Genomic DNA, 14201 nt, shown 5'->3' on the forward strand with positions numbered 1-14201 from the left:
AGACATGAACTTCAGGGGTTGGAGATCATGGTGGAGTGTTACCACGTTGAGAGCCTTCAAAATCAGAACTCTCACCCTCAGATTTGCTTGAGGAGGAAGCGATAACCAGCTTTCGCCTCGGTTGAGTTTTTCTCCTCTTCTGCTGTGGAGACTGAGCAGCCCTGGTGGTTTTCCTTTTCTTGGGAGATGGGCCTTTTGCCCCCTTGGCCACCTATTTTCCCTTATCAGCCTTCTTGCCTCTTGGAGCAGGCTTGTCGGCGTCATGAATTGATTTCAGCATCTCTGGAGTAAGATCCCTAGGACCAGAACGCTTGAACTCCTTGTACGTCCTGATAATCCGGCTATCAGCAGGAACATCCCCATACATCGTTTCCGGGATAGACCCGTTGAAGAGAAACTTGGAAGCATCCGAGAAAATGATCTTCGTGGTATGAAAAGTACCAATCGAAGACATTGGAGCACCAGTGACAATGGGGACGTGGTACTTGTCCATCACCCATTTCGTGACAATGGTCCAGAACCGAGCATAAGAGATCTCTGAGTGTCGGGAAGTGGAGGAGAGACTCTGAATAAGTTTTTGCCATAAGACCGACCTGTAGTCCATGTTAATGCCATTGTAGATCCCATACATGATGGAGAGGAATAAACGACTGGCCCCATCGGATCCAGCACTTCTTTCAGATAACCCTTGAAGAGCACAGTGAACATACCATTCCACTGAGGGGGCAGACACGACTTCTTGAATTTTGTCACCGTAGTAAGCACCTCAGTGTACCCCATGTTGTAGAACATGTTGAACAAATGACCCATAGGAATGGTTTCCGGATTAACCCTCGAAGAATCAGCGTCAAACCCTAACAACGAGCAAAACCTCTGCTTTGAAATCTACGCCTTGTGCTCAAAGACATCAAAGAAAATCCTGTCGACGACCTTGTCGTAGTGTGCTGTGGCAAAGATTTGTGACAGGAACTCCATTGGAACAGCTTCAGCCCTGGTAAGAGCAGGAGCGATGGAGGTGTACTTCAGGCATTCGATGATGGGAAACATGAACGCATCATACACCCGAGGAGTGAGATCAATGATCAAACTCTGTTGTGGGCGAATGGGCAAGATGTGGGATGTTGCGTGAACGGATGAAGAATCTGTCGTTGCTGTGAAGAAAGTGAGAGAGATGATGAACAGTAAAGGTTGAAGGATTTCTTGCTCTCTGGAAATATAGGCGCAGTAAAGAGGTAAATGGTGGTTTACACTGCCTTTTATACTGAGGGTAAAGGAGAGAGAAAAATCTTTCCCAAATCTTCGATTGAAAGACGAAGGGTTTTTCGGAGTTGACTGACGCGTGACAGTTGGCGTTGTCGATGATCACGCATGAGAGAGAGTGTCCGGCCTTAATTACACGCCTTCCCATCAGGCGCCGTTTGGAGATGAAACGGTTCCTATTCGCACGCTTTTCCCTCTTGCACCGTTTGAAATCAAATCGATTGGACTCCCGCATGAGTCATCATGTCGTCACCTTATCCCTTTAGAATAAAACAACATCTTTAAAATAAAATCTCCCACGTGGATCAATGATAACCAAAATCTTTTAAAACAACCAATCCAATTAAATCGCCTTGATATTAAGGAAACTAGAATTTTGGAAAATCAAAAAGATTTTCGTGCTGAGTGTGTAAAAGAAAAGAAATAAAGCAACACTTTTGGGAAAATATGTGATGTCAATAAAGACACGAAACAAAGGATCCCGGGCACGAATCTCTTCCTTCAAAGTCAAGAGAGACCTTAAAGTGTTTGTGTGGTTTCCCGTTGAATAACAATCAGACACTTATTAAGAAGTGTTGAAAGGCTTCTTTTAATTAGGCTTATGAGGGTGGCTTCCACTTCGATTTGGAATTCCTAATCTTGATATAAGATAGAAATCGAACGAAGTACTTGTGAGACCGGTGTATTCTGTTGAACAAGTAGGTTGGAGACAATTTTATGTGGCAAGATAAATTAATATATATGTGAAATCTCAAAAAAAAAAAAAAAAAAAAAAACTGGATCCCAAGGGAAGAAATGTTATTGTTTTTAACAATTTCTTAGGAATCACTCAAAAGAAAAATAGAGATTTCATGTTGTACCCCCATGGATAAGTCCGTCAATTCATCAGTGAAAACTAGAGCAAATTAATTGTTCACCATCAATGCATCTTGGGTATTGAATATTGGGTTTCACTTAGCACGTAGTGGCACGAAGCTAAGATCATAAACGCAGAAATTGTGTAACCGTAAACCTCAGTGGTAATTTCTGAGAGTCTCAAGGGTTACGTTTGTGAAGCGAATGTGATGGAGAAATGTAATGTAGATGGTGTAAAGAAACGAAAGTACCTCTGCTATAAAAATAGGACCAAGCAGAAAACTCTTATCTCATGTGAGAAGAGAGTTAGGTAGCTCATGATTAGAATAAATATGAGAGCCTAATTGGGAAGACAAGGTTTCTTTATACCAAGTCAGTAAGGCTATTATTCAGAATTAGGTGAGGCTTTGGACACATACAGCAGCATGCTTCTAGGGACACTTAGCTAATGAAATGATTTACCCACAAGAAGACATAAAACAATAAAAGCCAAAATAAAAAATATTTTTGGAGTTTTTTTTTTTGATTTTATGAAAATTTTTTTTGGAAATTTTGATAATAATAAAATAAATAAATAAATAAATAAATAAATAAAAAATGATTACAAAAAATGTTGGAATCGAACCCGAGCGTTCGGTTTATTTCGGTTGAGAAAAAATTTTGGAACCGAACCCGAGCGTTCGGTCTATTTCGGGTGAGAAAAATTATGGAACCGAACCCGAACGTTCGGTCTATTTCGGTTGCAAAAAAATTTGTTTGAAATAGAAAAGGACTTTGATAACAAGATAAATGAATTTGAAAAATAATACAAAAGATTTACAACCAAGAAAACTACATTTGAGTGATAAGCGAAGATTAGATGATACAACCGAACCCGAGCGTTCGGTTCATTTCAGTACACCGGATTAAGACCCGAACCCGAGCGTTCGGTCTATTTCGGCTACAAGAGACCCGAACCCGAATGTTCGGTCTATTTCGCTTCTTATTTTTGATCTTGAGAGGTAATTTTTGGTACTGACTCCTATTCTGTCATACCTAGCCCTTGTAGAATTTTGTTGAAAGTTGCTTTAGGAAGAGCTTTGGTGAAGATGTCGGTCAGTTGATCAGTGGTTCGAACAAAGTGAATTTCGATGTTCCCATCTTCCACATGATCCTTGATGAAATGATACCTCAGAGCTATGTGCTTAGTCTTGGAGTGTTGCACTGGGTTATGACAGATCCTAATTGCACTTTCAGAGTCGCAATACAGTGGGATCTTTTTCATATTGAGTCCATAGTCCCGAAGCTGGCTTTGGATCCAAATCACTTGAGATGTACAGGAGGCAGCTGCGATGTATTCTGCTTCAGCGGTAGACAGAGATACACAAGTCTGTTTCTTAGATTGCCAGCTAACCAACTTCCCGTCAAGGAATTGGTAGCCTCCAGTGGTGCTTTTCCTGTCTAGTCCACAACCTCCAAGGTCTGCATCTGAGTAGGCTTGAACGAAGAAACCTGAGTTGGATGGATACCATAAACCGAGAGAGGTAGTTCGCTTCAGATACCGGAGTATGTTCTTCACTGCAAGCATATGAGGTTCACGAGGATTCGCCTGAAATCTAGCACAGTAACAAACAGAAAACATTATATCAGGCCTGCTAGCAGTAAGGTACATTAGAGAGCCGATCATCTGGCGATATAGCGTAATATCGACTGCTGACTTATCCAAGGATGGAGTGAGCTTGGTGCCGAACGCCATTGGAACTTTAACCTTTGAGTCTCCCATCATGCCAAATTTAGCAAGGAGAGTCTTGGTGTAAGCTTTCTGGTTAATAAAGATGCCTTCGGGTCCCTATCTAATATTTAAACCAAGGAAAAAGTTAATCGGACCCATTGAGCTCATTTCAAATTTAGTCTCCATCAGCTTTCTGAATTCAGTCGTTAAGCTAGGATTCGTTGAGCCAAAGATGATATCATCGACATAGATTTGAACAATCATAAGGTGGTTACCTTCCTTCTTACGAAAGAAGGTTGGGTCAACCGAACCTTGTTTGAATTTGGACATCTTTAAAAATTTGGTTAGCATTTCATACCAGGCCCTAGGTGCTTGTTTCAGTCCATAAACCGTTTTGTCCAGAATGTAGCAGTGATTGGGATATTTTTCATTGACAAATCCCGGAGGTTGCTCACGTACACCGTTTCTTCGAGTTCTCCATTTAGAAATGCACACTTTACGTCCATTTGGTAGACCTCAAAGTTCTTGTGTGCAGCATAGGCAAGAAATATTCGAACAGATTCCAGCCTAGCCACAGGAGCAAAAGTTTCCTCATAGTCGATTCCTTCCTCCTGGCAGTATCCTTTCACCACTAGACGAGCTTTATTTCTTATCACATTGCCTTCCTTGTCCATTTTGTTCCTAAAGACCCATTTGAGACCAACAACCGAGGCATCTTGAGGAGTTGGAATGAGGCGCCAAACTTTATTTCTTTCGAACTCATTAAGTTCGTCTTGCATAGCTTGAACCCAATCGGAGTGATCAAGAGCAATGTTTACTGTCTTTGGTTCAACTTTTGAGACGAAGGAGTTAAACATACAAAACTCTACTTTTGAAAATAAAGAAGTTTGCTTTGCCTTCAGTTGAGATCGGGTCAGGACCTTTTCAGAGACATTACCGACAACATATGAAACAGGATGATCTCTGGTCCATTTGACAAGAGGAGGGTAATTTGGATCATAGGATGGATCCAATTCAGCATTTACCATCTCTTCTAGTTCAGATTGACTATCATCGTCATAAAACATATCGGCATTCTCCCCCTCGACAGATAAGCTTTCAGGTGTATCTTGACTTTCTGGAGCTACAGGAGTTTCGGGTGGTGTCGAGCTTTCGGGTGTTGCAGTACCTTCGGGTGTTGTTGAGCTTTTGGGTGCTACAGGACTTGCAACTAGGCTTTCGGGTGCAGCTGGAGAGCAGGTCTCCCCCTCAACATGTGAGCCCGGTTGTGTTGAAGAAGATGGATCCTTCCCCTCAACTGAAGCACCTTGATGGGGAGGTTCGTTTGGAATTGATTCTCCTTCATTCGTTTGCTTGGCAGCGTCTTTGATGAGTTGCTTCAGATGATCTACTTTGTTGTATGATGCACTAGCTTCCGAGAGAGTAGCCTTCTCTGGTTCATCGAATAACTCTACAAACTGCTCAAACAGATTTGCAATCGAGGCTGTGACTTGGCATGTTTGAGAGAAAATTTCTCCAACTGTCTCTTCACTGGCCTTTAGCTTTTTGACATAGCTGTCATCAAAAGTCACATAATACGTTTCTTCAATCTTCCTTGAACGTTTGTTTAATACCCGGTAGGCTTTCAAAGTGAGAGAATATCCCAGGAAAATCCCTTCATCGGCTTTGACGTCGAACTTGTTACGATGTTCTTTAGAGTTGAAGATGAAGCATCGTGAGCCGAATACATGGAAGAATTTGACGTTTGGCTTTCTCTTGTTGATGATCTCATAAGGAGTGAGAGTGAAATGCTTATTGAGATAAGACCTGTTCTGCATAAAACATGCTGCAGCAATAGCATCAACCCAAAAATATAAAGGAAGAGAAGCAAAACTTAGCATGGTTCGGGCCGCCTCACACAAAGATCGGTTTCGTCTTTCGACAATCCCATTTTGTTGAGGGGTGTAGGGAGCTGAGAAGTTGTGACTGGTTCCTTTTTCTGCCAAGAAGTCCTCGAATTCTTTATTTTTGAACTCCAGCCCATTGTCGCTTCTGATGTTGCGAACGACTTTCCTCAGTTGCACTTCAACTTGCTTGATGAACATCTTTAGCCTGAGAGTTGCTTCAGATTTGTGCTTCAGAAAGAACACCCATGTAAAACGTGAAAAGTCATCAACAATGACAAGAATATACTTGCTACCGCCAATACTTTTGATAGATGATGGACCACACAAGTCAATGTGAATTAACTCTAGTGGTTCAACAACTTTAGTGTTTACAATCGATGGGTGACTTTGACGACTCTGCTTCCCCATTTCACACGCAGCACATAAATGTTCTCGATCAAACTTGAGCAATGGAAGACCTCGAACATGACCTCCGGTGACAAGTTTGTTGATATCCTTGAAGTTGAGATGAGAGAGCCTTCGGTGGCACAACCAGCTTTCGTCAGAGTGTGCTTTGGATAATAGACAGATAGTTGGATTTCCTTTGATGGGTTTGAGATTCAGGGGAAACATTTCGCCTTTGCGCTCCGATTTGAGAATCACTCTTTTTGTTTTCTTCTCTATTATTTCTGAACCCTCATCATCAAACGAAACTTTAAGACCGGTACCTCCAACAAGCTGAGATACACTGATGAGGTTATGCTGTAGTCCTTCAACATATGCAACCTTTCTAATCATGAAGTCTCCATTTGTAATCATCCCATAACCTTTTATTGTGCCGAATGAGTTGTTCCCGAACTTGACATTTCCACCATTTGAAAGAGATCGAAATTCCCTCAGCTCTTCCTTCCTTCCTGTCATGTGACGTGAGCAGCCACTGTCAATATACCATTCTTCGTCAAACTGCTCGTCACTGATAACCTGCAAAAATCAAGCAGATTTAGGAACCTAAAGTTTCTTGGGTCCATGTGAGCCTTTCACAGGAACAGGAATAGTAAGAGAGATGTCAACAAGATATGTTCTTTTAATTAAAGTTGTTTCATCTTTCTTCTTAATGGTAAAAACTTTAATTTTGTTGGGATTTGTTACAGACGGTTTGGATTCAGATTTAGGCGTTTGGACCTTGGAATGCTTTTGATCATTCTTGACTGAGGAAACCTTCAATTTTCCTTTCAAATCTGTTGAAGATTTTGGATTTTGAGATCTAACAGAATTGGATTTAGAGAGGGGTTGAGAAGAATTAGAAGAATTAGAACGAGAGAAGTTAGACTGAGAAGTTTTCTTGACTTGAGGTCCTGAGTGACACTTTTGTTTTTGGTCATTAGTGGTACCGAACCTTGAACTTTGGTCGCTTTTGCTCTCGGAAACGAACCTATGCTTTCGGTAGCTGGTGTTCTCTGAACCGAACCTTTTCCTTCGGTTGTTATACTTTTCAGAACCGAACCTGTCCTTTCGGTTGTTATTACTTTCTTGCTGCCTAACAGCACTTTTCTCTGACTTTGAATTTCTTTCATGATAAGAGAAATGGGCGTTTTGAGATCGCCTAAACTGTTTTCGCTCTGAGAGATTCTTTTTGTATCTCAGATTCCTTTGTTGATTTTTTTATCCTTTACTTGCTTCAGCTGTCGGTGGATATTGGCTTTTTGCTTTTGCTTCTTGTCAGTCAGTTCACTTTGAACTGATGATGATTCGCTTGAAGGAGTGACTTCTTCTACAGGAACTCCTTTTTCTTTAGGAACTTCTTTTGTACCACTAGTACTTGGCACGTCGAAGTTGTCAGGCTTGTTTAGTGGCTCTGGCACATATCTACCTTTGGTTTTCCAGGACGTCCGTTCTGACAGACCGACGGTTTCATTTGCATTATCTATGGGAGCAGACCAGAAGAACTCATCACAACCATCTGCATTATCTTCGTTTACAATGGTTGTGAGTTCGGCTGTCTGATGTTCGGTTACTCATGTGACCTTATATACCTGATTTGGAGTCGTCCATACTTTTTGGTATACAACAGCCTTTTCTGCAAGGATCGGGGACTTATTTTGGGACAGACGAGCAAACTCCACAGAATTTTCTGAAATAAGATTTTTGTGGTTTTCGGGTTCACTCTTGACAAAATCAGAACAATCAACTTCATCCTCTACAGAAATTTCGCTCATATCATCATCCTCATTAAGCTCAAATGCGTTTTCCACATCAATTTTATTTTCTGAGCTCAAGTTGGCATTCAAAGAGTCAAATATTTGTAGGGTTTCGGTCCTTAGTTTCAGTTTATCATTTTTGTCCAAAAGGTTTTTCAGCATGTCCTTATGGTCCTTGGACTTTATGAAAGATTCGATTTTGTCCAGGCCATACATATAAGTCGGATTCACATCATCAGACGAGACTACACTTTCGCAATTATATGCTTCAGCGTCAATTTCATCCTCCTTAAACTCAAGGAAGGGCAAAATCATGCGATGAATTTTCTGCCCTATTTCACAGTTCAAATGAAGTTGAGTGATGTTAGAATAAAGACGCTTAGCAATTAAACAAAAACATTTCTTTGTTTCAAAAGTTTCAAATTGTGTCTTTGTAAATAAATGTTTTCGTCCTTGGATTTGATCAACTCCGACTCCTTCAGCTCTATCCACATCCTCCGTTCCTCACTCTTTGAAGACACCCTGCTTATTTGGTCAGTTAGGTTAGAATTGGTGACCCGCGTTTGAGTTAAACTGCTGTCTAGATATGAGATTCTTGAATTTACACTTTTTAATTCCTTTTCATATGAATTTTGTGGGACTTTGAATGAGACAAAAATGGATTGTACCTTTTTGATCAATTCATCAAACTCATTAAACTGCACGCTGAGAGGTTTTGCTGTGAAGCACAAGTCCTCTCGCTCCTTCGTGTCTTCATTCCCACCGTCTGTATTGTATCCCCTCATTTGTGATACATCCGTCACCATCAAGCACTTTCCACCGCTTTCTTCACCTTTCGCAACATAAGCCTTTCCATGAGATGGCTTCCTGACTTCATCATCCTCAGAGTCGGTTGACCAGACCTCCACGCCACCGAACTCATCATCCGTTACCGAACCCTGCACAATTAAAGCATTCATTGAAGGATTAGTGGCAACTTTCTTTCTATTGATCTCTTCCAGCTTTTTCATTAACACAACTTCTTCATCTTTCTCTTCATCCTTTTCTGCCATTTTCTTTAGGACATAGTCTTTAGCATGGTGGTTCTTTCCTCCACAGTAGTAGCAGTTCACACCAGAATCTCCTTCAGCTTTCGCCTCTTTCTTTGGTTCTTCTACCTTCGGTTCCTCCCTAACTTTTTCAGAACTATAGCTTCCCTGCCAATTCTGGTTCTTATTGGTAGGGAACCTTTTCTTAATGAACCTCTTTGGATTTGACACCATCATTGCATAATCATCAGAGGTAAGATCATAATCTTCTAAGTTGAGATCTTCATCCTCTACCACACTTTTGCTTTTACACAGAAGGTCCAAGGATCCCAAGCTTGAGACCACATTTTTCTCCTGCAAGACAATCTTTTCTTGGGATTTCAAAATCCCTACCGGCTTTTCCAGTGAATAAGATTTGAATTGCTCATGAGCTTTAACAGTTGACACAACCACTCTCCACTCAGATCTAAGACCATTTAAAAACATAACTTTTTGTTCAATCAACTTCCTTTCTATATCGTGTTTGATCATCTTACTAAGAAGATGATTGAAGCGATCGAACGTCTGAGTAACAGTTTCCTCAGGATTCTGCTTAAATTCGCCAAACTCAGACAAAAGTAAGGTCTGAATGGAATGCTCCAGATCTTCGTCTGTGGAATATAGCTCTCGCAGCCTATCCCATATTTCTTTAGCAGTGCTGCATGAACTCACTAGTCTGAATGTGTCGGATTGAAGAGCGAATCGAATCAGTCTCAATGCTTTAATATTGCACTGAAACTTATCCTTTTCGTCTTGAGCAATATCTTTTACGTCCTTTAACAGATCATTATACTCTTTTTGAGTTTTAATGATTTTTGACGTTGCTGAATGAGCAAATGGTCCAGATACGATTGCTTCCCAAATAAGATAACCATTGTCTTCAGATCCGATGACATAATCTTCGAAGTGATGTGCCCAAACTTCGTAATCCTGGGTGTAAAGAATGGGAATCTTCGTCGTTGATCCAATGTTGTTTGAGATGTTGATCGGATTTGATTGTGACTCGTCCATGCTTGATCGTTTAACCTGTTTGAAAGATCAGACTTGTAATGAATAATATTAGGGCAAAACAAATAAATGCTGAGTTACGTCAATTATGGAATGATGGCTCAATAAATATTAGTTAATGCAGAATAACCCTAATCGCAAACTCTTTCACAGAAAAGATGTGTATGAATGACACAGCCTCCTGCTCTGATACCAATTGATAAGTTATTAAACTAACTTGATGATCGATTAGATCTTTGTAACAGGTAAGCGAAGAATACAAAAACAGTAAATACCCAAGTATGAATCAAGATGTGTCGAATGATTAGATTACTCAATCCTCAGCAGAGCTCGACTAAGAACTTCCGCTGTAGAGGATATTAGGGTTACAAAACAAGAACGATAAACTTGCTGAATAATAAATCTCTAATCGTCCTGTTCTATCGTCCCGTTCTAGGATGCATGCAAGCACCTATATATACTAAACCCTACAAAACTCACGGATGAACAGGCCCATACCGGAGATACATATTAGACTAACTAACGAGCCCAATAGACGCAACACAAAATACAAAACACGACCCAACACTAGGTAATTGGGATGAACATTTACCTTTGGTAGAATTTTCTTACAATAATATTTTCCACTCGAGCATAAAGATGGCACCTTATCAAGCTTTGTACAGACAGAAGTGTCGTACGCCGTCTTGTTGGCTTGAGGCTGGGGAAAAGCAGTTTATGGGACCGGAGATGGTTCATGAAACTGCTGAAAAGTTGAAAATAATTAGGGAAAGAATGTTAGCAGCTCAGGATCGTCAAAAGAGCTATGCTGACAAGAAGCGAAGACCGATGACTTTTGAGGTTGGAGATTCGGTTTTGCTTAAAGTCTCGCCGTGGAAGGGACTTATAAGATTTGGTAAAAGGGGAAAGTTAAGTCCAAGGTTTATTGGACCGTTTAAAGTTCTTCAGAGGGTTGGGAACCAAGCTTACAAGCTCAAATTACCTGAAGAACTGAATGGAATTCACAACACTTTTCATGTGTGTTATTTGAGGAAGTTCACGGGAGAAGTTCTTGATATAATTCCAATTTCTGAATTGAGAATTGATGAGAACAAAAGGTTGATTGAAGAACCAGAGGCAATTGTTGACCGAAAGACTAAGAAGCTTCGACGCAAGATGGTCGAATTAGTGCTTGTCCGTTGGAAACATTCGAATGGGTCAAATCTCACCTGGGAAACGGAGAGTGACATGTTGAGTCGCTATCCGCATTTGTTTGTTGATGTGTGATTCCGAGGACGGAATCATCCTAAGGGGGAGAGAATTGTAACGCCCGCGTTTCCAGGCTAGGCATTTTCGTTGATATAATAGTCTAGGTTAACCGTTGTAACCCGTTTTGAAATAATAAGATTGTATTATTTGAGTATTATGTGTTTTGTGCTTCATTGCTTAATTATGTGGTTTGATTAATTAAGAATAAAAATAAGCGTCAAAATTTAAATGTAAAATAAACTTGATATCTTTGAATAATGTTGTAGTAGTCGAAATGAGGTTTCCGAATATATATAGAACGCCAAAATCTGACTTCATATGAGGAAGTTATGATTTATCGAAGTTTCGGCTTAGCGGTATGTAGCCTGAAATACTCGATTTGAGATCGAGCGGTTTTTAGCCGAAGCAATCTAAACGAGGATCGAAGGTCTCGTTGTTGGTATCGAAGCGATGAAAAGTTAGGCGAGAACGGACGTCAAACGAAGCAGTTATGAATTTATAACGAAGTTTTCTGTCCCGGCCTATTAAAAATAAATAATAAAAATAAAGTTAAAATTAGCCGACGGAGTCCAAACGAAAGTTGTAGAGCGTAGTCTCACCTTCGCGTGGATATAAAGAACGTCGAAAACGGAGTTCGTATGAAGAAGATATGAATTTTCGAAGTTTATTAAATAATTAATAATTAAATTTAATTATTAAATCCCGGTATTATCCGAAGACGAGTCATCGGACTCATTCGAAGTACGCCCCGCGTACACCGAGGTATGTCGACATTCGCACTCGAGTATTTCGGATACGTAATCCATGACGATCCGAGGCGTACGTCCCGCGTACTCCGAGGTTCCAGCCTCTATAAATAGGATCCGAAGGCAGCCGACTCCTTTGCTATTTTTCTCTCTTCTCTCTCCCGTTTTACCTCAAATTGCGTGCCAGATGTACCCTGAAGCCCCGGTAATATTCTCGAGCCCCGAAGCAAGTCCCAAGATCCCGAAGGTCCCGAGAAGTGCGGTTCTCGAGCCGAAGCTCTGTCCGCGAGAAGTTCGATTTTTGTAGAGATCTTCCAGATCTGCTGAGGATTACTACTTCTGCAAGTCGTAGTGCTGTCCGATCATCTTCTGATCAAGTGAGTGTATACTACCTTTCATAAACACGATAATAATACAAGTATGGTTCGAGTGTATTAAGTATATTGTTGTTATAGGTGTGAGTGCGTGGTTACTTTCTTCTAACGCATAATTATGAAGTATTTTATACGAAATACGTGTTATGTGTATATTTTGTGTTATATGTGTGAATGTATATTCACTCTCTTCTATCTCATGGATCTGATTTGCTTTCTATGAAATACGTGTTTTGTGGGTGTGCCTCATCTGTTATGTGAAATATGTATTGATCAAAGCATGCTATACAGGTTTTTAAACTATGTATAAAAATGTATATTTTTATCTACTAATATGTTGGGTAGAACATGGGTAGATAGTTGGTGTGTAATAAACAGACGAGAGGCCTCGTTGTTGTTTTGGTTTAGTCATCTAGCGGAGTTTAGATGACGACCACAGACTTTTCTAGACAGTCTTGTGGAACATTAGCAGGTTCGCCACCTGTAGGTGTTAATGAACTTGGGTGTTCATTCGCTGTACTCCATCCCCATCATGGTTGCCTTATTTGACTTATATTGCTGAGGAACCCCTGAAGCATGTGTTGTCGCCCCGATGAAATATTCTTAGACTAGGTCCCTTATGTTAGTTGTCTTAGGGACGTAAAGTGAGAATAACGGGAATGGGTAATTGGGTTATTGTTGGTTGGTGGAAATTAAATATGTTTATTTATTGTGGGTTGAAAACCCTATATGCTCACCAGGCTCCCAAGCCTGACCCACTCAGTTTTATTTGTATTACAGGAAGTGGCGCAAGGGCATAAGATGGATGAACCATCAACTTGTTTTGTTTGCAAGTCTGTATATGTATATATTTTTTGAATGACTTGTAATGTTATCGTTTATGCTTATTAGTCTGTATCGGAACATGACACCCCGAGTTTTGATTATATAATGAAAATACATTTATTTTATGAAATGCTTTGGTAAACATTGTTTTATCATGTTTTGTTTTTGGGAACAAATTCCGCAACTCTTTCAAATCAAAAGGATTTACTCTGAAATTATTTTAAAAGCATAAATGAAAATCGGTCTTTTCTGGCCGAGATTTTGGGGATGCCACAATTTTGCTACTCAATATATTGTTCAAGGATGAACAAAAGTATGAACCCGTTGTTGCTCATATCAAACGAATGTTAGTTTCTTACATTCAAGAGATTGGCAAAATGGACGTTGAGATTGCAAATGTTCTACAAAAGAAGCCAACCGTGTTCCCCAACGAAGCTTCAGGAGGTTTTGACAAAATGAAGTTGGGGAAAATATGAAAGGAAGGCTTGTGCATGGCTTTTCAACTTAAAGAGCAAACAGATGCTGATTTCCACAAAGTTTGTTTCTATCTTCTTGATAAGTATCTTTACTCCACTTCTTGCTTGCAATACATCTTGGAGTTTATGGATAAATGCAAAGTGAATTGTAAAGGGGAGAAGAAGTGTTTCTCCTATAAGATCCTTTGGTATATCCAGGTCTGCAAGGCCTTGCTGAGCATTATTCCGAAGCTTTTTGAAGTTCAGAGGCCTACTCAACCATGAAGGTCTCCTGCCTCAATTAACACAAAGGGATAGATTGTTGGGTCATATGGGTTGCGTCATTTTGTAATAAGTGTTTTGTCCGTTTTTGTATAACGGGTTAGGCCTATCCACCCGGTTATTTATTATTAGGGTTTTACTATTTAAAGTGCATGCATGCACTGTATCTTGTATTTTTTCATTCTTGTAAACCCTACACAACCTTTACAGTAGCAGTTCTTCATCGGGCTCTTGTAAGTTAGTGCTTATTAATCATTCGACACAACTTGATCTTCTTTCTATGTTTTTGATTCTTTACTTGTTTGAA

This window comes from Lactuca serriola, chromosome 8, assembly GCF_051521515.1.
Source record: "Lactuca serriola cultivar US96UC23 chromosome 8, Lser_US96UC23_V15, whole genome shotgun sequence".
Taxonomy (NCBI): Eukaryota; Viridiplantae; Streptophyta; class Magnoliopsida; order Asterales; family Asteraceae; genus Lactuca; species Lactuca serriola.